Genomic DNA, 27332 nt, shown 5'->3' on the forward strand with positions numbered 1-27332 from the left:
TTTTTATGCAGGATATATTTTGATTTTAATGCCAACAGCTGTAAATTACAGCCCGGCACGGAAAGAGTTAAGAAATAAAACATTTTGTCAGTGAAACGGAAATGTATTTTCAAAGGAAGGTGAACTTTGGTTGAAATAGTGACAATTTTTGCTGAAAGAAAGGTACAGCTTGGGAGTGGGGGTCAGCTGGAGGACTGGACTCCTAATGAAGCTGCTAAAAAGCCTTATTGCACATTTTACTCTCAAAACCTCGTTTTCCTTTCCCCTGTGGCAGCGGGAGAAGGTAGAACTTAGCCCTAAGATTTTGTGGAAACTACCCGGTGCCGTGGTGCTGCATTGCAGTGTCTCTGCAGCTGCTCCCTCCCCACGGTCCCCGCAAAACTCTTACACCACCCTGAAGTTTCAGGGGCTTTAAATCTTTCAAGCCAGCCAATTAACTTGCTTGCTCACCAGCTTTGCATATAGGGGGAAACATTCACGGATTGCAGTTTGATTGGACCTGGCGACAATGAAGAGGTCAAAAAGTTGTTACGGAGGGAGAATTTCTTTGCTTTATCGCCTTTTGAATTTGCCGTCGGCGGCTTGCTGTGCTCTGCGCCTGCTGAGCCCGGAGTAGCTGGGGATTACTTAGAGAAGGAGTATCAGATGGAGAGATGCTGGAGAGGCAGTGCTTTCCTTTGCAGTGCTTTTCTTTACAGTGCCTTTCTTTGCAGACAGCAGCTAAGGAAATGCTTGGAGAGCTGCACCTACAGTTCCAAGCATCTCATGACAGCTATGGTACTAAATTCACTTTTTGGTCCTTTTGTTGCTGAGTCTGGGAGGCTCACATAGGGCATTGTAACAGACCCAACCCGTAAGCAGCATCAGCTTTTATGAAACCCCACTCCTTGTCTTACATATTCGTCTGACCTAGTGATGCCAGAGATCTGCCTTTTTTTAAAATATCAGAGTAAAAATCCAGAGATCACTTTTACAGGTCTCTCCCTGACCAGTCATGGATACTTTTTAACTCTTTCCCCCACTTTATTCCTTGTTCTTGCCTCAAAATACAAACGCTTGTCTCCCATTTTGGTACAATATTCTGGGTTCAGCTGTTTAACCTTTCCAGATGCTGCAGGAATAAGATAGAAACAAAGTATATGGGAAGAATAACTAATCGTATTTATTCATCTTTGTCTTGGTCACTTCTATACTTTGAAATGTGAATACTCATGGTAAAGGCCCCTTTTCCCAGCTGTTGAAAATCAATGCAGCTTAATTGCTTGGATAAAGTTACATTACAGCAGTTGGCTTTCATCTGGAAGCCACCGTATCCAATTGCCGAAGAATGCAAGGTATTAAGGTTATATTTCATGCATGTGTGTTAAAGACTATAACATAATCTTGGAGTGGCCAAGCTGCATCTGACCAAAGGCCCATTTGCTGAGGATCCTGTTTCCGACAGTGGCCAACAGCTTTGGGAGAAAGAACAGGGCAAGCACAAAGTGATTTTTGTGCTGAATACTGTCCTACTGACCAGAGGAGGGTGGAAAATCCTCTCCTCATCTTTGGCTGGAAAATAGCACCACTGTCAAGGTTAATAAAAGCAAAAAAACCAGTTTAGAGGTATGTTTCAAAGATTGTCCTCCTGAAGTTCAGTGACTAAACTTTACTGAGAAATTTGGTGTGTTCTTTTAAGTTAGGACAATTTGCAAGGAAGGAATAATACAAATGAGAAAGCTGGATATTATGGTGGTATACTCATATGCTTTTTCTAGTCTTAGCCTTTTTTTTTTTACTTAACTGCATCAGAGAAGATGTGAATCACACTCCAGAGTTTTTCTTTTACATCCTAATTTATTGATAATAGTTGACAATGCACCAAAGTTATACATAGCAGTCTCATTCAGGTAACAATATTGATACATTGCTATAGATAGATATATATCAAAAGATATTTTTCTCTTATTTTTACCCCTTTTTTGGTAGCGGCATCTCCAATTCTACTGTTTTCAATTTACTGATACTTTTTTTTTTTTTAAAACCAAGTTACAGAAGAGTAATCTGTTTCCTCAAGCTGATTAAATGTCAGGCCTGAGCCTTCCTTGCTTGTCCATGAAGTGCCCACTACAGAGAGGTTAGCCAGATCACCGATGATGCTCTCACAACTTTTAACAATACTTTTAACACGTTTCACTTCAATGGAAGTGCAGAAGTTCCCTAAGCAACAAATTACTTCTTTGTTGCAGAGATTTCTGTATACATTAAGATGTTTACCAGCATTATGTGGCTGCAATACACAACTTGATGAAATATATCAAATCATACCAAAGGATATTTGTGTCCTCAAAGCTAAGACTCTGGCACTTCAACTAATACTTGAGTGCTCCAGGTTATGTCAGCAGTTAATGCACATGGGTAGATGTTGTGATTGCTATTTGCAGGTTTTCTTTCTTTCGATCCAGTAAATATGGCTCTGGTACCCTTGGGACAAATGCAGCAGTTGGCAAGATAGCATCCCACTTGTCTGGCCATGTAAGGTCCTTATCTTAGCTATTGTGCCTCTGGTTGCTGCATACTATTTAGAATATACTCTTTTATTTTTACATTGTTGGAGCAAAGTCTTCAACTTCATGATTTCATTGCAAGCTTCACACCATTTTTACTTCAAGTTAAAAAAAAGCAAACCAAACCATGTTTAAAATGGAAAGGACAGTTTAAATATCTCCCAATCTACTTTCAAATTATTTTCTCCTGTCACAGCACTTCCTTTCTGTTTGCCTGAGCTGTCCTCACCACGGCTTCCACTCTCCTGCAGATTAACTCTAGTCCCTAAGTGACTCTGCCTGTGTACACGGGCATCGCCCCAGCACGTACAAAAATTTCTGAGGCTCTTCAGATGCCACAGCTGAAGAAGCACCAGGGATCACAAATGTTATTTTAAAGACAGTTTTTTGTAGGAGGCTCCTAAACCACAAAAGGTTATATTTTAATTCCTCTGTTAAACTTAAAGATCACATTCCCAATAGTTACACAGTATAACTCATCCAATATTGAATATTTCATAAAAATCAGAATTCAATTTTTTTTTCTTTGTCCAAAATAATCAGCAGTCACTGTGCATGAAAGAAGTTCTGGCATTGATATATTTTCTTAATGTTTTTGTGCAGATTCATTTGTGTTTTATGTAGTCATCCCAGTCTGCTAGAGTCTATTTACTTACAGATTCCTGAACCTCCTCGATTCCCATTTTCATAAACGTTTCAGTTTAAGTACTTATTTTGTAATTCAGTCATATTTAGCTCTTGTTTCTATCAACAGGTTTTGAATTTTCTTTGCAGTATATTCTTCCATAAAGTTGTCAATGTCAACTGTAGGAAATTGAGCAGGGAAAACATAATTTCATTTTAAAGCCTGTCTTTTCTTGTTTTCATGTTAAATGTGATAACATGAAGTCATGTCAGGGGGTTTTCTGTAATTGTTTCTTTGAGCTTCAGTTATAGTTATATATATTCAGTTCAGTTATATATATTTTGTTTTTTATTGTCCGTATGCAGCCATCTCTGCTTAATTATATTTATATATGCACAGAAGAAAGTGTATTGGTTAAACTCTCATGCTACAGATTATTAATTGCTTTTCTTTGGCAATTTATTAATTAAAGTTTATCAATTTCCTCTTTTTACTCTTTTGTTAAGGTAGTCATTAATAAGTCTCAATGGGAATACAAATAAAGAGTTGATTTTGCACCAGCTGTTACATTTGCAGCTGCTAATTTAACTGTTAAATATGGGCTACAAATTCTTCCCACTTTTCTTGCCTGTTATAGAGCTCACTAAACTGAAATCTCTTCCACCTGTGGTTTTGCCTGTACATGACAGCATTTTCAGGAAACAAGACCTTCTGGCAACGGAAAAGATATGGATTTGTGTGCTGGCCTTTTAGTTCCTTGGCAGTAAGAGGAATAACAATTTTGTAACTACGGTAATACTATGGGAATAGTTTCTCTTTTTAATTGAGACCCAGGGTTTATGTCTCTGGCAACAGAAGACCATACACAACCCTGTGTCTGAGTCTCTCCGTAGTGGAAGGAACAGGGAGCTGCAGAGGGGAGCCCAGGGATAATTTGCTTTAGAACCAGACTGAGGGAAAGTGTTGAAATTATTTCTGAACCCATCTCTTTATTCTCTCACTCTTTTTTTTTTTCAAATTTCTGATTGTGCTCTTCATCTGGAAAAAAATGCATTCTGTGCTAAAGGCATTTTGTGTTTATTTACTTTTTTACTTTTTAAGCAACAAATTCTACCAGCATTTTGCTATGTTGTCTTTCACAGCAATGCCATTTCATACATTGCATGACTTCAGAAGCTCGTATTTATTTCCATCTATTCACTTTGGAAGGTGTTCTCTTTTCTTTCTTGCTGATTTTTGCACTTTGCAAAGATACAGTTTGTTTCTTTGTTGTGTTGCCTTTTAGCTACATTCAGTGTGAGATTTTTTTATCCTTCTTTACTTAAAGTTAGTCTAAATCTTCCCTGTTTAATTGCTGCTGCTTTTCCTAGTCTTCATGACAATTTATACAACTTCAAGTTTAGAGACTATTATGGTAACTTGAAACTGGTCCTGGGTGACAGAGCTATTAAAGACACTTAAGATTTTTCAATTATTTTATTTTTTTATCCAAACAGTTCACCATTTTTTATTTTAATGGAGTTCAGAATCTCCCTAGAAACCTGTCCATCGTGTGAATTACTTCATGTAGATACATGACTGAAAACACAAAAAGATCTATAAACTGGATGAGATTTCACAATGTAGACAATATTGCTGATCCTCATATGCTTAAATTAATTCTGATCTGCAGGCTTCTGTAAAATCCCTGTGTGTTTGGGTTATGTCCCCAGAGAATATGAACATTAAGAGGTAAAGCTTTCTCTGCAGTAACTTATGTAAAAATGCTGAGCAAGCCAAATATTTTTGATTTGAAATAGGAAGTGTTCTCCTGGGGTTTCTAGATAACTGCTCTTGAATCTATTAAAAAGAAGAAAAAAATAAATAAATAAACAAACAGACAGACTGTCCTGTAAGTTCAGGGGGTATTTGCTCCAGTGTTTAGGAAGAAAGATGCAAATTGTAGAAAGAATTTGTGGTGCCATTTTCTCTGCTTGCAAAACATCAGAAAGGGCAAAAGAACAACTATAGAAGAAAACTGAAATCCATGATATGAAAGAATGAAGGTTTCCCAAAGGATCTAGGGATTACCTGACACAAAGTGATAGTAGCATTGTTAAATATCACAGAAGATGATGGCTTACCATGCATTTTCTTGGCTGCAGCTGCCGTCAGCACAAAACTCACAGTGAGGTCAATGCGAGTGTCAGGGACAGTCTTTCATAATTCTTATTTTTAAAGTCTACAGCTCTTGACACACGCAGGGATTTTCTTTTAATTATATTTCAGAGCTAGGCAAATACAAAAAGAAAAAGCAATTTTTTTTTTTTTTTTAATTAAACGGGGCCATTGGCTAAGCTGGTTGCCCAAGGTCTCTCCGTGGAGAGACAGAAGCCTCTCTGAGCTTCTTCAGCCTCTTTGGATGAGATGAGTCTCTTCTCACTAGTTAGAGGAGGAACTTCAGTGAGAAACAGGCTGGATGGTCAAAGCCACTGCCAGATGAGTTGACCTCTTCTGGTGTCCCTGGGAAGTAGCTACTAGTAAGGTGCTACGCCGATGGATGAAATTGCTTTTCCCAGCTCACCAGGTGAACTGCTAATGAAGACAGAAATAAGTTCTTTGAGGCCTATGCCTTTGGTTTAGTCACTAGACAACACTTTCTCTCAGAAATAAGTTTTGAGGCAAGTTACTGCATTCACTATTTAGAACCAGAGAGAAAAAAAATGGGAGAAATCACAGACAAATTAAAGTGGTAGAAAAATAACAAAATTTAGAGTTTCAAGGCAAGATAGGAAATTTAAAGGTAATTGTTTACTTGTAACTTGAATTTTAGGTAAATTAATTGGTTGATTTGAATTTATTACCTGTGGGTGAAAATGATAGCAGAGTGAGAAGAGAATAACAAAGCATGTACTATTTAAATAGAGAGGGACAGAGAGGGACAGGCAGGATTTACCCTCAGCTGCTCCTGAGCACTGCACTTATATGCACAGCTCTTTAAAGGTTTCTACTTATAATAGTAAATAGTTGCCCAGCTCTGTGTGACTTCCTAAGTCTAATCTCTGCTTGCTGAGTGGCAACATAAGGGATATTTAGGGAAAGTATAAATAGTGATTTGGGAGGCACTTAATGGATAGGTCATCATGTCGTTATTAGGAAAAGCAGAAATGCTACTGAGTAGACTTTTATGCATGCTCACACACACACACTGGAATTTGGGATCCACAGGGTCAGATTTTAAGAGCTGCATGGGATGCCTGCAATAGATTTCTTCACAGCTGCCACGTGCCACACATTCTTAGATTGTAAGTATGTGTGAAGGATAAGAAAGCTATAGAGTATCAGATCTCACACTAAGCTGGGCCTGAGATAAAACTATTTTTCAGCAAGTCAATTCAGTTCCTCTGAAAATCTTTATTACTGAGCTACTTCTACAATAAATTCCCTTTTTTCCATGATCTTGATCTACGTCATTCTTTCTTACAGTCCTTTCTTTTTCATGGCTGTTAACCTGGCAGTTAATAAGAGAAATAATTCTTCAGATTTAGACTTCATTTTCAGTCTCAACTCTCAACTCCAGACTCATTGAAAATACTTAATTAACTGCAGAGTCATTGAAAGAATGTCATATGTCACCTTCAAAAATACCCCTCTACTTATAAATTTTGAGTAAGAAAACCTTTTACATGTTAGATGAAGGCACTGAAGATAGTATCTTTGATTTTGGCCTGTCTCAACTGCATGGGTTACCATATAACGGCTCCGTTAGAGACTTAAGTGAAAGCTGAACTAAATGGAATATTTTTTTTAAATTAAATATTAACCATTGTTCAGTGTGAAGAAGCCTTTAAAGATGTAACATCATTTATCTATAAAGTAAAAATGTCTATATATTTTAACCTGAGAATCCATCTTCTTTTAGAAGCTCTAATATCTATTGAACATATTTTTTTCCTCAGGTTTCAGGGTTGAAGATAGTTTCAAAGATACTATAGTTAACATTTTCTAAGCCAGGGGCTCAAAGTTAAACTCCAAAATAGAAATATCCTGATCTGCTGCACTGCTGAACTATAGGAATGATCACTTCTCTTAAAATTCCATTTAATTGTAGCTTGTTGCTTAAACACGGACTTAGAAGGTCTTAGTCACCTGTTCTGAAGAGTTTGTTATTAGACATCTTGAATACTTTCTAGTGACTTTTGAATTTCATTTGTAGTTTTCAAGGGAAACCTGTGAGACTAACCAAGAAATAATTACTACTTTTAGCACTTAACATATTGCATATTTGCTTTTAAATGGTTTACACAGAATGGCTCAGAATTATGCAGAAAATTTAGATTTTAAAAATTTTAAACATTTGTAAATGTTAAGTTTTACTGTTACTTCAGTGCTGTTTGGTGCCTAAATACACAAAGAAATGTGTAGCAAACCTGTTAAGAGTTCGTCAGGTTGCTTTAGCTTCAGTTTAATGCAAATTCCTCCCAGACAAGAATTTTTCTTTTTCTTGGAGAGACTCAGAGTAGGCGTTTTGGTTCATGTTTTTTGGCTTGAGTTCTTCCCCCACCCCAGTAAATCTGGATCTTCATGTTTGTCTACATTGGACCCCCCCAAACTGATGTCAAACTCAGCAGCTGCTTTTGCAAAGCTGACTACGAAGCATACCAGGATGTCCCTAAGTGGTGATAAACTGCACAATACAGGCCAGGGCAGGGTTCACCTTGTGGATAGTGGGGTCCACCCTACCAGAACATTACAAACTTTGCTAAAATCTTTCTTTGTCGTCTTGTGTTGATAGGGACATGTGACACGTTTCCGTGTATATGTATATAGCGCTTTAATAGTGACGTGTAACACGTTTCCATGTGTCTGTTTATAGCACTTAAGCACATCCTCATGTTTTGTGATACCATGGCTGGGTCTTCCTTCCCTCTTGTGCCAAGTGTGGACAGTACATGTGCGAGCATGCAGAGTGGATGACGGAGATTGTTTGCCAAGAGCTGATTTTTTTTAGTTTGTTTTTGCACCAAAAAATATGTGAAAATGCGTCTGCAAAGTAGACCTCAGTGGAGTTTTTGCTGGCTATCTCCTGACATGTGGCAGGCATGTGGCAGTGGGGACTGAGTGTGAAGGGGGAACAGGGGAGAGAGATGCAAGAACCTGATACTCTGGCTTTTCCGTGATTTCATTTGTGAAGTGAGTGCTGAAAGTTTGTTGTGCAGCTGGGAGCTTCAGTGGTGGCTGTAAAGTTTTGTGTGTGTGTATGTCCATACTTTACAATATTGCTCTGTGGTGTTACACATGTGTGTATGTGTGTCTTTGTGTGAAGTTTTGTGCAGAGGCCCCCCTCACCCAAACCATTCGAGCAGCCTCTGATATAAATTATCATTGTTAGGTCTGAATGAGACAGATCTGCCTACATGGCTTAGAGGACAACACAGATGATGTCAAACTCAGCAGCTGCTTTTGCAAAGCTGACTACGAAGCATACCAGGATGTCCCTAAGTGGTGATAAACTGCACAATACAGGCCAGGGCAGGGTTCACCTTGTGGATAGTGGGGTCCACCCTACCAGAACATTACACACTTTGCTCAAATCTTTCTTTGTCATCTTGTGTTGATAGGGACATGTGACACGTTTCCGTGTATATGTATATAGCGCTTTAATAGTGACGTGTAACACGTTTCCATGTGTCTGTTTATAGCACTTAAGCACATCCTCATGTTTTGTGATACCATGGCTGGGTCTTCCTTCCCTCTTGTGCCAAGTGTGGACAGTACATGTGCAAGCATGCAGAGTGGATGACGGAGATTGTTTGCCAAGAGCTGATTTTTTTTAGTTTGTTTTTGCACCAAAAAATATGTGAAAATGCGTCTGCAAAGTAGACCTCAGTGGAGTTTTTGCTGGCTATCTCCTGACATGCAGAGGCAGGCATGTGGCAGTGGGGACTGAGTGTGAAGGGGGAACAGGGGAGAGAGATGCAAGAACCTGATACTCTGGCTTTTCCGTGATTTCATTTGTGAAGTGAGTGCTGAAAGTTTGTTGTGCAGCTGGGAGCTTCAGTGGTGGCTGTAAAGTTTTGTGTGTGTGTATGTCCATACTTTACAATATTGCTCTGTGGTGTTACACATGTGTGTATGTGTGTCTTTGTGTGAAGTTTTGTGCAGAGGCCCCCCTCACCCAAACCATTCGAGCAGCCTCTGATATAAATTATCATTGTTAGGTCTGAATGAGACAGATCTGCCTACATGGCTTAGAGGACAACACAGAAATAATCTAGCTTGTGTCCCAGGAGTAATGTAGCTGCATTACTTTTTCCTCCAATTATATGCCCTGCATCTCTTGTAGATGCTCTGACATTTGCATCTGTCTTAGAAATTCAGCACCTTTATAAAGGAAGATAGCCCAGTGTAAGGTAAGTATCTTCGTTATGATGGGTTGCTCGTAATTCTTCCCTGTTGTTTGTAAGCCTATCTCAGTATTTACTACCAGAAGAGAGGTCATATTTTTATCAGTCTTGGGTTGTATTCAGCAAAAATGTGAAGTTATGCAGTCTGTGCTTACAAAAATTCAAAAGCAAAGTGTAACAAGCAGGCGATGGTGTTGGGAAAGAGAACACCAGAGTTCTGACCGTCAATGGGTACTGCCTCTTTCCTTGGCTTTGCATAACTCTCTTCTGATTATTTGGTTAACTAGCACAGATGCCCTTAAGGATCAGAAAAAGTGTATTATGGATTAGCCAATAATTATATTTTGGAAGTATAGAGGGCAATATTAATTATTGTACAGCAACTCTAAGTTTCAATGTTAGGAGTCAACCTGCATTGGAATAAAGAATTCATAAATTAATGCCATTATTCACAAATTTATACATTTAGCAATTCTCATATGATAACCCAAATAGAGGAGAATTATCTGCAGCATGATGAAAATCACTGCTGCAAAGGAAAATGCTGAGTATCTTGAGCACAACTTCCTTATTCTGCCTTGTTTGTGCATTCCCCATATATGAAATATTTTATTTCAATTAGAAGAGATAAAATTGCATGAATTATGTCTTATAAGTGACTATATAAAATGAATTTAAAGTACTGGGAATGAAGCAAAGTGACTTCATCAGCTCTGGGCTAAAGAAACTGCAGTCCAGCATGTGGATAGGCCTGGCTGGAGCCTGGGCTTCCCCTCCAAGCTGTTTTCAAAGCAATCAGAAGTGTTTTTGGCTGTTTTCTGTTTAAATCCTTTCATAATGGAAATTCATAAAGCTTTACTAAATGGACTTTTTCACAAATTCGGCTGCTTTCCATGGCAATTTTCATCTGCCAAATGAAACATCTCACTTTAAAATCACAGGAATTCAGAAAAATGTCCAAATTGTGTCCATTTGAAAGAGTTTTTTGATATCTTATGATTTATACAGCTTGGGTACCTCATGTCCACAATTTCTGCTCCTCAGATTGGAGTCACTTCTCCCAGGATATCCCATAGACAGGAGCTCATAAGACACCTCATTTCTTGGCCTTGAGAGTAGAGTAGAAGTGTAGGGGTACAACAGAGCTATTTTCCAAATAAGAATATTTTTAATTGAGGGCCAAAAATATAAATATTTTAGGAGGAATAAGGTGAGAAATAATTTCTAATAAACTTGCTCTTCTGAAAAAGGGATACAGATTACTGCCATCACAAAACAGGTAGAGTTTATGCTATTTAAGTTGCATTTCATTTCCTGACATGCTCCTGTTGGAGGTCTTTCTGTGATATTTCAAATTTTTTTTAAAGAGGCGTGGGAAGATCGGAGAGGCATGGGAAAATCTGAGGGTGCTGAGAAGGTAAACAGTATTACCAGTGTTAGGCTTGACTATAAAGTTTAAAAAGTGTCATTTTTAGATAAAATAAACTATTGATTTATGTATATATACTCCTCTCCATGTAACCAAGAGGAAACTGCTTAAAGCCATTGTGCCTGCCAATGTGCCTACCAAATATGCCAAATATTACTATTATGTTTAATATTATCTTTTTGAAGACACCAAGACACCCAATAGGAAAGGCCAGGCACAGGGAAGCTTTAGGCTGCCAAATCTGAGTCCAATAGCAGTAACAGAATGGTTGGTACTTCTCTTCTGTGTGAATGAAGTTCCAGATGTGATACTGTGCTGTCTGTTAAGATGGGTCTTATGGTAAGAAGATGATAAAAAGCATCTACCAGAAAAGTCAATATTTACTACTGGTGTAATTGCTCTGGCTATTACAATTGAGTTTTAACTTTTGTGAAGAAATTAAAGAGTATTGCATTGTCACATCAGGAGATTCCCTGTGACAGTCTACCAGGAATCTCCGGTCTTCTACTGAAGAGAGATTGTGCCTTTGAAATCTCTCAATATATTTCTGGATTAGCCAAGAGTGTCTGAAAAATAGCACAACATGTTTCTCAGCTCCTCTTACCACATCCAAGGAGGGGCGCATAGTCTCCTCCAGCATTTCTAGATCTGGAAAACAATGAGGTGAGCTGAGCGGTTGATACTGAGACCTTAACAGCAGCCGTTGAGTCGCAAGTGGTTCATAAAGTTGTCCTTGTACCCTTTTTTTTTTTAACATTAATTCTAATGCAAGTGAAACAATGACTGCTGATTGCTGTTTACAATTATACTGCATTCTCTCCTAAGTCTCTTTACACTGTTTGGAAGTTTGAAAACTCAATCATATTTCAATTGCTTGCATCAGTATAGTAAATAAAATGACAATTACTGAGCAATCTGCATTTTAACACATTCAGTGATTTATGGCTGCAGTACACAATGTACTAAAATTCTGTCTGTGAAATTAAAAATATAATGGCTGGAAGACCAAATATGAGCTCAAAGCAAGCTAAAAAACTTCCAAATAATTAATGGCTAGCACCGTGGTGAATAGTATTGAAAAAAAAAAAAAAAGGTAGGTAAATTTATTCAGAAAGAAAATTGGATTTAGATTGTTTAATAGTCTAGGTTTCAAAGTCTGCATAGGAGAGAATGCAACGTTCAATTTCCTATTCCTGTTTCCAGGGAAAATAATAGCATAACCACTTGTAAAGTTAGCCCAAGCTAAACACTAACACAAATAACAAATTTTACTCTGGGCCACGTAAACGAGGCAGGGTTGAAGCACGGCAAGAGTAGGCAGGAGGCTGGGGCTGCAGAAGGAAAGGGTTGAGAAATAACCCCTATGCCTGTTCCTGAGCCCTGAAAGCCATGCAGGCAGCTGCCTCCAGCTTCTCAGGAGGGATCAGAGTCCCTCACCTGGTTGGTAGGAGGGGCGACCCTGGCTCTCTGAGGCTCTCCCTTTCCTCTCCATCCCCGCTTTGCCCCTTCTGTCTTTCCCCCTCCTTTTCATTGCAGAAACAGCCCAGTCTTTCATTCCTGAGGCAGAAAAGATCATTTTTTCCTGTACTTCGAAGGAATCTTGAACTGGCTTTGTGTATAAGACACTGGTCCCTGATCTTGGAATGTGATTATCAGAAAGAAGAGTTCTGTGAGGGTTTTTTTCGCAAGCCCGAAGAGGTGCTTTCTCATATTTTCCTTGTTTCCCCACAGATTTTCACTCTCAGTTCATGGTCTGTTGTGGCAATGCCAGCAGAAGAGGGCTTCTTGACCTCGCGGTTAAAGCATAAGATTGACAACCAGGCATCGTGGGTTCTTCTTAACTCTACCACTTACATTTGCATTGCTTATCAAGGTTTTGGGGATTATTTTTTTTCCTTTTTTTTCTCTAGGTTCTTCTACTGTTATGATATTGCAGACCACTTTGGTCCTTTATATGGTGTTGTTTGTAAAATGAGGTGTGACATAGCAAGGCGTAATGGAGCATGATAATAAGACTGTTGTGAAATTTCATGAGAGCCCTGTTCAGCACTTCTCATTCACCAAAGCATCCCTGCTGAGTTCACTGGGTCTTGAAGCCAGGGGGAGTTTTAGTGACTAATGTGCAAAAACAGGCTCTTTGACTATGGCTTAATCGTGAGATACCTTTTGTGACTTCAGTGGAAGCTGTGCATGCCCAACAATTGTCATATCAGTCCATTTTCATTTGTAAAGTACTTTTGAGATCTGCTGGAGAACCAGGCTATTACTCAAGCTTTAGTATGCACTACCATGAGTGAGCTGATTTTGTGTTTGGGCATAAGTAATGGTTGTGAGCACCATGGTTAGCAATGTATTTTTGGGACACGAGTCCTGCATTAAGTATAAGAATAATTCATTATTTTAAGGCTTTTAATTCTGTTCATGTATTCAGTTAATTGTGTGCAATTTTTAAAAATGCTTCTGTGTCTTCAGGAAGATATAGGACCCCTAAGTCTTTTTATTTGGTGTGGCTTGGGGTCCTAAGTCCCTTGGCTTACAGGGTAGTATAGTCCATATGTTTTCCAGGCAAAAATGGACAGTCTGGAAACACAACTAATGGTTCTATAGTGAGTTGAATTTTAATGCCTAAAGCTGGACTTTCACTTCATTTGTATATCATGATTGCAATGTATTATTCAAAGTGACATAACTTACTTTATAAACATTTTTACATTTTTTTTGAGAATTCATAAGTAAACATACTTATAAAACAGTTTTATTAATAGGTCTCTTAAATTATTCAATACTTGAAGTCAGATTTTTTGAGTGCCTTCTTCAATAGAAGTTGCCATATAATATTTTCATTCGAAGAACTCCACAAAGAATTTTCTTACTTAGAAAATGGAAGGAATGTTTCCAATAGGTCTGATGCCAAAGGCATGCTGCCTCCTTTTTCATAGTGGCCATCATATTTCACTGTTCTGAGGCAGCTGTTTTCACATTTCCAGTTCTTAAACACCCTTGATATTCTTTTCACTATAACCAGATCTGTAAACTTCCTAGGTTTGTAAATCTTGCTTGGGGCTAAATATATATCCCTGTAATGTATTTTACCTTAAATTATTGATATGTATGTTCAATTGTAACTCTATCTTAATGCAGTTTTTGTCTGGGAATTATTATACAATGCTATTCAAGAAGTCCTCAATTGCATTTTTGTGTAAGAAATTTAGATATTAAATAGTGAGATAAATTTCTAGAGTATTCTTTGTATTCTTACTGACTGGGGAGATTTTCTTCTTCATGTCTGCGATAAAGGTTGCTGGGGGTTGTGTAGCTCTCATTTACAGTGCTGTATTTTATTGAATTTAGCATGTAGTATTTGCACTGCTGTAGTCCCTGGAAAGCCCACTTAAAAAGGGCAGTAAGGCATTGTAAAACCACAGAATATAAACAGTCTATGTGTCTCTGGCAGGTGACAAAAAGCGCTAAATAGGCAAAACCAGCCAAGGATCCAAAGGAAGCAGTGAGGTAAAACTGGCCAACATGGCAGGGTGGGAGCCCAAACTTACATTAGGTTTTCCTGCAAGTAGCATAATTAAAGGATAAATATTTGAAGAACAATGAAAATAGTGTACAGTTATTCCCAGATCATTCCTTCTAAGCGTTAGGGGATCCCTGAAAGTATGAGGGACATTTCTGACAGGTTGATCTCAGACACCCAACATCATGGGCCAGGCAGAGGTAGGGAGGTCCTCCAGGTACTGCATGAAGTATCCAGAGGACAGTCTAGAGCCCTAATTGGAGTTATTATTAGTGTGGGGGTAGGGGTCTGGTGCTCCAGGGAGAGGGGTGCAGAGGGGAGCTCTTCTTGTGCAGTGGTCCAGAGGGATGCAGTTGCTTTTGTCCAGGCCATAGGTAGCAGAGGATTTCCAGGCCGCAGGAATGTCATATGGTGACAAATGTGACAAAATGTGGTGTGGTGAAAGTGTGGAGGTAAAATATCACCAAGTAAACTCCCCCGAGTCAATGACAGTCCTTCACAGTGCCCATGGGCAGACGAGAAGCATTACGTGACTAAATGTGGAATGTGGGCATAAACACATGTAGCTCCTTCCCAGTTCTGATCTCCTCTCTCTCTGCTTTTTACTGGATTTTTCCTATAAACTCTCTCTGATGCAATTTCTTTTTATGCTATGAAAACATTGGATCTTTCAAATCAAAATTGTAAAGGTTTTCATTGCAGCATATAAACATTTTACAGTCACGGCTCATATTTGAATTTCATAATAACAGTGAAGAGAACAAATTTAAAATGAGTCAACAAATGTGAACATGAGTTACGTTAACCTGACATAACCCTGTTCCAGTGTCACTGCTGGCATTAACTCCATCCTTACATCTCATCATTGTAGAGAGCTGACGTACAGATCACTTCTACAAGCCGCAGTTTGGAGATATACCCTGAGACTTCAAGGATCTCTTGATGGTGCTGTTGTGATTCATGGCTTGTCATGCTTTTGGTCACAGGAAGGTTCTTTAAAATATGAGTATAAAATGGAAATAAATAAATAAACAGTATTCATACATAATATGCGATAACTGTGTAGGCTTTTAATAAGTGAAATAAAATCTAGCTTTTCCTATTAAATAGTCTAAAATTATTTTTAGCATGTTAAATGCATTCTCAGTTATTTCTCTTCTGACTGTGAATTTTTAATGCACAATAATCAATATAAAGTTCAAAACTGGTATTTTTACTTACTGTATTAAGCCTACAGAATTAGCAATCAACAGGAGCCAGATAAGAAAATACAAAACTATGACTTCCCATATCTCAAATTATTTATAAAAAGCTGTGTAGAAAATTGCTTTGTCTGTTATTTATACTATATTTCAATTAATTTGTCCCAATAATTAAAATGCAGCTTCTAACAATAGGATGTTGATGAAAAGTAAATGAAAAATAATGATGTGTTCATGAATACAAGAACAAGAAAAAGAAAACCATACAGATAAAAATTATTTCATTTAAGTTTTATTTGAAGATAATGAAGTAAATGATTTTATTCTGAGTCCTCCTGTTTCACCAGCAGGCTCATTTTCCTTGTGCATCTCTTGGTTTTACAGTTCCAAAGCACAAAGGTTTTTGGTTTGACCATGTTTCAGATTATAGTTTTTTATATTTTTCCTTTCAAATTTTAGTCTGACTAGCCGAGACATCTAACTGAGATGAAGCTCAGAAGAGATGGACAGAAATTTCCAGTGACTCCAGAGAAATTGATTTAGAAGCTTAGCAAAAGGAAAACCTTTCCTACAGGTTGTTTTGACAACTGAAAAATGCTGAAAAGATATAATTCAATCTGACACGCTGGGAGATTGTGTAACTTCATCCATAATGATGGGCATATGTGTCAACCAAAATATGGATTTTCTTAATATTACTCAGATTTCTGAATAAGTTTCTCTGAACTGGACATATTAGGTTATTGTAATTTAATTACTTTATTGCATTGGTTAGTGCAAAAACACTACCCCGCTGGATGTCCCATCTCGCTTTATGCTGCAGAAATATGCTAAGTAGGAAGAATAAACAGAAGAATTTAATGTCATTTTGTCTTCTGCTCAGGTGTGGCCAGTCTATCACAGTCCATATAGAAGCGTTGTGATCATAGCCAGCCTTTGTAGAGCCATCCATAGCTTGCATCTCTGAATGGTGTCATGAATCTAACAGACATCACATTAAGTTTTAGAGATGAACTTAGAGGAATTTGTTACCTAACTCTAAAAATAATTTTTTTTCTCTCTAAGTTGCAAGGAATTTCTAAGACAGTGAATGGAATCTTCAGTCATGGTCTTCTTTCCTCTTGCAGAACTTCCAATAGCTCTGTGTGTGCATACACATGACTACATAACATGCGCGTACTTGTGTGAATTTTTAAACCAACATACATAATCAAAGAAAAAGCAAGTTGTTTCAAAATCAGCATTAATTACGACAAAGTAGAGACAGAGCAAGACAACATGTATGTCATTTTGTCAATTAATGTAATTAGCATTAAACGAGGATCTTTCTAACTGTTTTTAGCACTCCAGAAAAGAGTATTTTTTGTCTAATTAATCTGCCTCCTAGGGAAGAAGGTGTAAATGGAGTAGCTTTTGTCAGCTGCAGATCTGTGCTTAATTATGTCAATGGCTGCTTCAAAACCCTTTCCCAGAGCTATATTTCTTAAGCAAAGCTTTGACCCATGGATGGCCAGAGGGATTTCCTAGACAGGATCAGCCATGAGTTTGAGTCTGGAATTAAAGTGCTCAGGCTGTATGCCAACAGGCTCACAGCTCCTTGCAAGATATACATGACTATGGGCAGGAGCTCCAGTGCTTGGTGACCATAACACCTTGATTGCCTCAATGAACTTGTGGCAAGCACAGCACTTTCTTGTCGTGTTGCACTAAGACACAACTGTAAATTTGAGAGTGAGTCCCGTAATAACAAGTCAGCTCCTTATGTGCCCTAAGGAATAAAAATGCGGGTTTTTTGGCGCAGTTTTTAGAATATCCAGGCAAATTTTAAACATTTTTTGGTATTAACACTGTATAATTGTAATTCTGTATGACTATAGTCCTAACTACATGTCTACTAATAAAGTACATAGGGCTATATCAAGTCTTAAACTGATATCACAGGTCCTCGTACAGTTTTTGGCTTGAACAAAGAGATACTTTGACAAACAAATGTTGGTCATGGTGTAGGCATCAGCTCAAACCACATGGCATTGCCATTCAGCATTTGAAGTACAGCCAAACTATTTTAGCCTTATGGACATGCATCAGCTGGTCTAAAAGCCAGAAAATAGTTCCTGGCCCAGAATCTGGGGTATATACAGCCATAGAACCTTCTCCTATAGACATTGCAGGACTCATCTTTAGTTGAGTTTGTATGACTTGCTCTGGCTATAATCTTTTCCTAGTAGCAGAATAATAGCAGTGTTTATTATTTCAGTTCTGAACTTGAGATTTAAATCAATATTTACCTCATGGAAAAAAAAAAAAAAGAAAAAGAAAAAAAAAAAAAAAAAAAAAAACAACCCAGTCCACATGGAAAAAAAAAAAAAAGAAAAAGAAAAAAAAAAAAGAAAGAAAAACAACCCAGTCCTGGACAAAAAGCTGCCTTCTATGGTTATTCTTATCTCACGTCCATTTCTTTTGGTCTCTGTTTTCTTTATGTCCCCCATTGTCACAAATTTGCTTTTGCTATTTTCGAGTTTCTGTTCAATCGCTGACCTATCGTTCTTTTAAAACAATTGCTTCTTAGAGTGCCTCACATTTAAGAAGCAATCACAAAATCATGACCTAAAAAATAACTTTACTCTAAAGAACACTTTGATCTTTTCCAAACCATGGTGCTTTACAAATTCCAATTAATTTTCCCTGTGTGATTCCTTTTAGCCAAAGTAAGCAAAGAGTACAGAATAATTGTTTTACTTATTGACCAGAAGCTGACTAATTCACTGTCTGTTTCTCATGCTTTTACCAACATTTGCTAATGTTTGGGTTGTGGATGTTACAGCGGATGTTTACTTTATTGTAAGTGAATATTTCTAGCAGCTTTGGCTTCATAATTTTATGAAACAATTTAAATGTCAAAGCATACTTCAATTGCCATTCTATATATAAACTTGATTTTTTTTTCTATCAGTATTAGCTTGCAGATTACTTTGAAAAGGAATTTATTACTGCTTATCAAGATGAGATCAATATCACATGTTATAAGAACTTTGCTTCTAGATGCCATGTGGCTGGTCTTGCCTTTATTTCCTTCCTCTTCTCTCTCCAGTTTTCATTTCCTTCTCTTTTGTATTGTGTCCTGATTTTATACTGATTTGTAAAAGGATGCGTTTACAGTATGTCTTTAGTATAGTGCTTATTGTATTGGGTTAAGCCTATCTTTTGTTATTTAAATCTGGAGGATTTTGCCTTCAGGAATAAATCATCTGAGTTCTTTAATGGACCTTTTATAAATACTACGGCTTTTCTCTGCTCCTCCTTGAGATAAAGCTTCTCTTAATTCAGTATTTTTAAAATAAGTTTGATTCTCCTCTGTTTAACTGAGAGTGAAATCCAAAGAAAATGGCAGAAATGCCAAGAATTTGACAGCTCTAGTCTGAAAGATCTTTGGTACAGTTCTGAGCACAGCCCAGGTAAGAGACACATCAGAGAACTGCAGTGGCCTTCACAAGTCTTGCTCAGGTGTAACTGCACCCCAGGTATTCAAAGCTTTGGTTCAACATTAAATTAATTTGCTTTTTCTGTGGGTGTACTGCTGCATCTTGGTTATTTTTATTCTTCTTCGGATTCCATTTTACTATTCCAATCATTACTTCTAAAACACGCTCTTTTATTCTTCTTGTGTTGATACTCATTTTAGTCATTTAAACCCATTGGTGACTACCTGACCAAAACTTTTATGAAAGGTGCTTCATCCATGCATAATTTTACTTTTTGATTTCACATCACGACCTCTGTTCTATACTGTAGTCTAAGCAAGAACTGGTTTCTCTCTATACAATTTTCTGTGTAAATTAGCAATCTTGTGTTATACTTTCAGATATCTTCCTTGATGGATTGCCTCTGTTTATTGTCTCTATCGTTATGTCTAAGTAGTTCAAATTCTCCATTACTCTTAATTTATTTGTTTTCCCCAAAGTCCTGTAAGAGGGTTCTGTTTTGCCTTTTTATTATTACTTCTAATGAGAAAGTAGAAACTGGTTGATAACTTTTCAGTGGAGTAGGTTTTATTAGAAAATGTCAATTGCACAGAATTGGCTTTTTGAAAACTCAATATGGCAACTGCAAATTAGGAATATTGCTTTTACATGTGGGAGTCAGAGTTTACGGCTCCCAATTCCCTTATTCCTATATTATCTTTCTCTACTCAGAGTAATCTCTTCCTCCAGACCATCCAATTCAAGTGGCATCAGCAGTTTCAGGATCAAGCCTGACAGTGGAAAAAGAAAAGGATTTCTTTTTTCTTTTTTCTCTTTTTTTTTTTTGTTTGTTCTGGTAGTTTAATTTCAGTTCCAATTTGAGAGAATTTTGCCTCCAAAATTATTTTTTTTTCATAAGATGTAGAGTCTCTTTCTGGCTCTGCAAAGCTCTCCGTCCTGGCACTATATACAGGTGTGATATTGATGGGGCAGATCTCAGCAGTTCCTGCTGTCTCAGTTCTCTGAGAAAGAGTGTGTGTTGCACTGGGTGCTAATGGAGAGCTAATGAAGGCTTTGTAATTTGTACCCAACCCATGCTATCTCTGCACGCCTCATTGTCGGGGTATCTGTCTGGTGTATGTACTCTCTGTGCCTCGGTCCCCACTCACCCACAGACTTCCCTCACCTCTCTTCTGCTCTGTTTTCTTGGCCTCATATTCAAAAATCTCTGCTTCAAGTTCTTTTCATTTTTCTTGCCTTGGCACAATCCTTTACCATGTGTTTGTGATTCACCAGCTGTCCTGTAATTTAACTTCTTCCCCCTGCTCTGTCTATTGATTCTTCTGTTAAGATGTATCCCAACAGACCGCATCTGTTTCCAAAGGGCTTCCTAATGCCATGCAAACCTGAATCTCTCCTGAACGCACCATCCTGGGAGCCAGTCATTCCAAACAGTGCTGCTCTGGCAGAAGGACGGGCCAGATGAACTACCCGTTCCAGCTCTCACCAGTTTGTGCCCAGGCTCTGTGGCCCCGGCGTGTGACTGGCTTTTCTCCCTGACATAAAGGGTGACATTCCTTTTGTTTCTGACCATACCAACTCAAAGGCCTGTCGAAAGCTGATATAATTCAAGCTGAACATGAACGTAACAGACAGTGTAGCTGATTCTCAACACCTCCTCCGTGAGCTTGCTCATTTTTTTAATATAATACCTCTGACTGACCAAGTTTCCCAAGTTTCCCGCTAGAGCTGCTTAATGGCGTGGTTTAAATGCTGCATTGCCTGTTGAACCAAACTTTGGCTTTGTAGCTGTATAAACAAATGATGTGGGGCCATTCGCAGCCACTGCCATCTCACAACCTCACACCTGGGTATGCTTCCAAGCCATGAATGAGGATGAGCAAAGCCAGAGCAACAGGCAGCCACATGGGCTGGCTTTGATGGCTCAGAAGTTGGTGCACCCACCATGCATTTAAAAGTGAATAGCTCTTAAAATAAATATTATCTTATCATAAAGATGATTGCAGTTGAAATTGCATAGCAACTGAGCGTATGCCCTGTGTTCAGATTGCGTGATCCACGTGGCATGTGCTTGGGGCCAGAGTTATTCCTCTCAGTTTAGCAGGTGCGAACAGCGCAAACCGATCTCTGTGAAAAGACTTTATTGTCTTCCGCCCTCCTCCTGAATTTTTCTGGTCTTAAATTTGTAGCTGAGCCTCAGCTGGAGTCCTGCTGATTGGCATCTGTCACGCATGTTGACACAACATGTCTCACAAGTGTTATTAGTCATTGTTTTTCCAGCATGGACTTTCTTCTGCTGTGGGCTACAAGTCTGGCTTCAACACGGAAACTCTTTGCTGCTTATTTTTTGCCTTTTACAGCATGGAGAGCAAAAGAGATAATGAGGAGAAGAAGGTAGAAAATGAATCAGGATTCAAATCAGGTTTCATGGCAGTTTTTAATGACTGCACTCCCTGCTTCTTCTCAATCCCATTCAGGTCACTCTCTTTTCTGTGGCTGGTCCTCCATAGCACAGCAGTGCTGCATCTCATTTGCCAGCCCCAACTGATGCTTATTTCATTCTTCTGAGGAGGCTCTCAAAAATGCAAGAATTATTTTGGGGAGGGGGTATAAGGTTTGATTCTCTTTCTGAGAGGAGCCAGATTTTTCTCATCAACAACCAAGACTTCATTTCTGTTCAACTATCTAAATCCTCTGGATTTTCTTGTGTTTTTTTCAAAACTCACAGACTTTTCCTTTCTCTGGATTAACATTGGGTGGGTTGTGCTCTCCTGGAAAGACACAATGTCATAACCGAATCAATTTTTGGAGCAGTAACTGCACGGTGAAAGCTTTGATTTTTTCAGCTGTGGTGTGGCTGTGGGACAGAGGGAGCAGAGGTGCCTGCCCTCCTACCCCCTCCCCGGCTTTCCGCATCTCCAGGAGCATGGTACCACTCCTTCCCTCTGCAACAGGGTCAGTTTGCCCCTTTACTTGTCTGATATCAGGTTTTCAGGTGTTGCCCAGCCCCAAGAAGCTAGCACAGCAGTTTCATCCAGAAATGTGGTAAATCACATCATTCATGAACTGACTCTTTGGGGAAATAAGTTATTCTCAGGGGGGTTGCGCTGGCTGCCTGCATAGGTGTTTTGTTAGGCTGTTGTCTTGGGATGTGTCTGTTTATCAGGAAAGGGGAAAGAACTTGGTATGAGCAGGGAGGGATTTTTATTCTGCAACGGGGAGTTTTTATCAACTAAAAATTTATTTATTTTTTTCTTAACCGATTCTGAACATTAACATCGTGATTCTGCTTTTAAAAATCTGCCTGTGATTTATGCAATCGATCTGCAGTTCCTGTGAGCAAACTGTGCGAGTGCTCAGCTCGTATCAGCAGAGGGAAGTTACCCCACACCACAGGGAGCTGCTGACTAGTCCCAGTCCAAAAGAACGGCTCACCTGCTGCAAACAGAGGGTGCACCACAGCAGCAAGGTGTAAGGACAGAAGGGAGGTAACTGCCACTTTGGCAGCCAGAGCGATTCTCAAGGCAAAGGAGCCCTAAGATGGGGATGTTGCGCTGACTCACCTGTCTCCGTGACACCGCAGGAACAGAGGCAAGTGATGATGGTGGGCTGGAGGTGGGCCTCTTAACTCTACTGTCAAGATGATAATAAAACTTTAACTAAGTCAGGAGAAGCCATTTAGAAGCAAAAGGCGTTAGAGCTCATTACTAACTCCCCAAGGAGTCCGGCTCCCAATCCATCTCCTCTGAAAACCTACAGAGCCTTACACTACAGAGCAGTGATAACTGCAAACCAGTGCAAGATGCTGTCAGGAAGTTTTATTGTTTTCCCATGGACACACTAAAGGTTTCTATTGTTGCTTTGTACTTGGGCTGGCAAGAGCTACTCCTACACAGCTCTATTCTGGCACTATGAAAACCCAGGTAGATGGGCTGAGGGATTTACAGGAAACCTTTCTAACTAGACTAAACTTAATGTTGGTTGATATTATAACATGGTAGCTCTGATAGAAGTAGGAAGTAAGGAATAACAAGGGAGAGAGTGTGATGGCTTGCATATATAACTGCCTTTTGGTCACATTCATAGCTGACATTTCAAACCGAGGCAAAATCACCCTGCATTAAGTAGATCCAGAGTAAAAAGGCACAGCAACAGGGTGCTGAAGAACACTTGGTTGCAACACAGGAGTTCAATATTGTTTACATGCAAGGAAAATACATAACTACCTATGAAATGTTTGAATAGTATTGTGTTATGGCTAATGAATATAGTTGATAATATAGATGTCTTCTATCAAGAAGGGTGAAACGAAAAATAATGCAAGCAGAAAACAAAACATAAAAGAAAAATCTTATGAAGGTTGCACAAGGTCATGGCTGGCAGATGTTATGTCATACATTTTCTGTGCATCTGTGCAAACTTTTTATTTAGTTGAATGGAATAAAGACTCTTCTAGACAGAAAAGGACCCCAGGGTGCTGATCCCATGTACCAGTCAAGACAAGGAGCCAATAAATTGGTGACAAGTGTGGACAAGGTTTTTGGGGGAAGAGTTGTGTAATTTTCTTTACTGTTTTTAAAATACAGGAAGCACTTGGCAAAGCAGGGAGCATGAGAAGATCTCCTTAACTCAAGTAGTGTTCGTCTTATATGTGAGTTTTATTCCAGGAGTGGGACATGGATTCATCTCTCTCCACTTCTGCAGCAGCTGCGTACGGGATCTGTAGGTTTGTAGTCTTTGTCTTCAGTGTGGGGCAGGCATATAAAAGAGGGAGCAGCACGGGGACCTGTGATATGTGTAAGACCAGGCTGTATTCCCATGCTTGTTCCATGGTGTTATGTTTGGTTTTCGGCTAACGTGCAAAGGCCACTGGCTCTGTTAGTACTTTTTCTGCTAGAAAGCTCTTTCTGATTCTCTCCTGACACATTTATTGTTCCTGGAACTTGCATGACCCCCTTGCAAGGTAAATACTCCCTTCTGGGTGCCTGTTGGGGAGTGCATGTGTGTAAACTGAGACTAGGGGGTGAGATACAAAGAGAACAGGGTTGGTAGAGGATTGCATATGGATTATGTTTAGTCAGAGTCCAGAAGATGGCTGAAAGAGAACTTTAAGACTGGACAATTGTGGTCAATTTTTTCATAGTTGTTCCGTTTCAATAAAGAAGAAACAGTAATGATCTAGCAGCCATTTTCTGTACATAAGAAACATTTCCATTTATTTTAGAAACTAAACAGCCAGACAAACTTTTTGCTTAGCTTCATGAAGGTGTTTTTAAGCCTTTTAATAAAGGATTCCATTAGACTTAATAATTTATTAATTTGCTAATTGTACAAAATTCTCGTAAGACATATCTCTCCAAGACCTAATCTTAGCAACTATGTATTATTTTTACCTCAGCTTCTAGATTATGAAAGTTCTTTTCATGTCACTTTTCCTGTCCTTGTGAATTCAGAAAATAATCTGGGCAATGAAGGCATTAGATGATACTCTGATCAGAGTCTCAAAAAATGCCTTGATTTTCTTCTGTATCACTGTACTTTTCTTTGCCTTTCTTGATGTGCCCAAAGAACTGAAGGAATTAAAATTATGCAATACATGAGATCAGAAATAGGCTTGCATAATTCCATCCATAATTTAAAGTAAATGTCCTGACATAAAATAAGTAGACTCAGAAATTATTTTCTTCCCATATTGCAGTTTACCATAGGAAATATTTTCCATGCTGGCTTTCAAACCTCTTGATATACCCAGGCTTTCAACAGAGCATGAACTGTTCTTTGTCTATAAATTTACTTTCTGTGCTGTATTTTCCTAATTTATTTTTATTTTGTTTGGGGCTTGCCTGTGACTTGATTAACGTGTGCTCGACATCTTTATCTTCAGTTGGTTTTTCACATTGTTTCTGTGCCTTCTATCAAACCTGACTGGAAACAAAGCTGTACAATATGAGGAAAATGTATGGCCAAAATCCTTATCTAGATAAGCAAGTGAATATTTTTTGTCATAGTCAGATTGTTTATATTTGGCCTCTCATCTATTCTGAATTCTAGTATTGGTTGTGTGTGCACTTGAAATTTTGGATGACAACTCAAAAGAGGAGTTTAAGAGGCAGTTTCATATTCTATCCAATATATGGGAGTGTAAGCAGTCCTCAGCAGGCATTTTAAGAAAAATAACACTCCTAAATCTATTAAAGCAATTCTTATGTTACTATTAACACTGTATGTATCATGGTAAAAACAAACGGCATCATAAATTCGTAAATAACAGTTGCACCACTAGAAAAAAAATAAATCCTTCAATGTGCTTCTTATGGCCCCCCCTAAAAGAAATTCTCAGGTTTGTGCACAAACATTGTTCGTATCTTTGGGCACATTTCCAAAGACAGCGATAAGAGCAAAGGAGATGCTATCCCCATATTTGTTCTTTGTGTTTCAGTATGTGCTCTGGATCATAATACAACTCCCCCTCAACATCTCAACATCTCCACCACTAATAGAAGAGGAAACTGTCAAGAAAAAACGCTTCTCTTAGGAGAGGAAAGGGGGATTCATCATAGCTAGAGAAAAGGCAGCTGAAATTTCGTAACAAATATTTCAAAATCCAATTTTTTCAGGAATGTAATGCACAGCTATGACAGAAGATCATGAATCTCAGATACCAATTGATGAGCGGTTTTGTTCCTTTTCAGAGCATAGTAACTATAGTTCAGCAGGCCATGTTTTGGAAAAAGGTGCTATTTTAATGAATATTTGAAAGTAGTAGTGGGAAAAAATCAAATATTTGTTTCACGATTAAAGAAGCGCTCCTGAATTATGCAACTCATCTACAGCACCCATACAATATGTTGCCTTTGTAGAAAGAGTAAAGAGCTAAATGCAAATAAAATAATTTGAAGAAAAGCAGATGGAGCTTGATTCTGGAAGTGTGACAGAATAAATTTAACAATATGGAAGAGAAAAATAAATCTGAAAAATGAAAGTAAAGTTGGTTAAAAAACAAAATTGTGTATTGTAAAAAACAAAATTGTGACAAGCTAGAAAAGCTTCTGGAGTTGGTAATGCAATTTGTTTAAAAGCAGGAAGGAGCACTGCATTGAACTGTTCTTTCCTATAATACTTAATAAAAAGAAGGAACAGTAGAACCCAATGTTCATCTTCCATGCGAGAAAAGGCAGAAGGAAATTAACATCCAGGCAGAATCAATAAGAAATAAGAGAGTGGTAAAAGGTGATTCAACTCCAGAACTAAGCCTTGTTTATCCTAACAAATCTAAGAAAAGAGACCAATTAGTTATATTTTTTTAATCAGAAAGAAACCCCTTGGAAAGATGGAGACATTTCTCAGTGCCCCATCTAAAGTTTTGAATAACAAATTTTGAGAAACGTGCAAAATCTTCAGCTTGCACTCACCTGGATAATAAGTAAGAAAGGGAAAGAGAAAAACTCAGTGGTACAAAGGGCAAAGTAACTTCATAAGTAAAATGCTAATTAGAGACTACGTTATGTTTAATTGAAAAAAATTATTCAGAAAACAGATTTTGCTGACTAGAACAATGTGTAAGTAGCAGCAGTATGACTGGATGGTGAAATTAGGAATATGATAATCTCTGGATCATGTACAAAATCAACACGTTATACATACATGCAGGGTAGAGGATGAAGTGCCTGGACATAAGAGATAGAAGAAAATAAACAGTGAGGGGATTTTGTGTCATACAATATTCATCTTAACAAGCAAAACATTTGGTGCATTAGTGAAAAAATTAAAAACAAATATAGGGACGCATTCAGATATGGTACAGGAAGAGAAAACAACTGAGGAATACTTCAAAACAGGAAAGATGACATTTATGAGGGCAATATGGAATGAGTGGCAGTCATTCAACAAACACTGTGAAAGAAAAGTGGCTTAATCATTTCCCCCATATATTTATTTGATTAATTTTCAAATGTGGCAGAATGAAGGAGGGGGAGTTCTAATTTAGAGTCTCGGCTACACACAAAACAGCAACAGAAATTGTTGGCTCACATGGGAGCTGTATTCCCACCTAGTAAGTACCAGTTTGGTATGCAGGAGACACCTGTTGACAATACTTCCTTTCAACTGGATAATAGTTCACGAAGTTAATTACTTATG

At 38.3% G+C, this 27332-nt stretch overlaps 1 protein-coding gene across 26 annotated transcripts in view; it reads left to right on the forward strand.

Annotated features, from left to right (window-relative positions):
* Positions 1-27332, forward strand: part of DLG2 (discs, large homolog 2 (Drosophila)) — a 1063278-nt gene that overhangs the window by 852088 nt on the left and 183858 nt on the right. The gene's annotated exons all lie outside the window — the stretch shown is intronic.

This window comes from Calidris pugnax, unplaced genomic scaffold (genome assembly GCF_001431845.1).
Source record: "Calidris pugnax isolate Ruff unplaced genomic scaffold, ASM143184v1 scaffold252, whole genome shotgun sequence".
Lineage (NCBI taxonomy): Eukaryota > Metazoa > Chordata > Aves > Charadriiformes > Scolopacidae > Calidris > Calidris pugnax.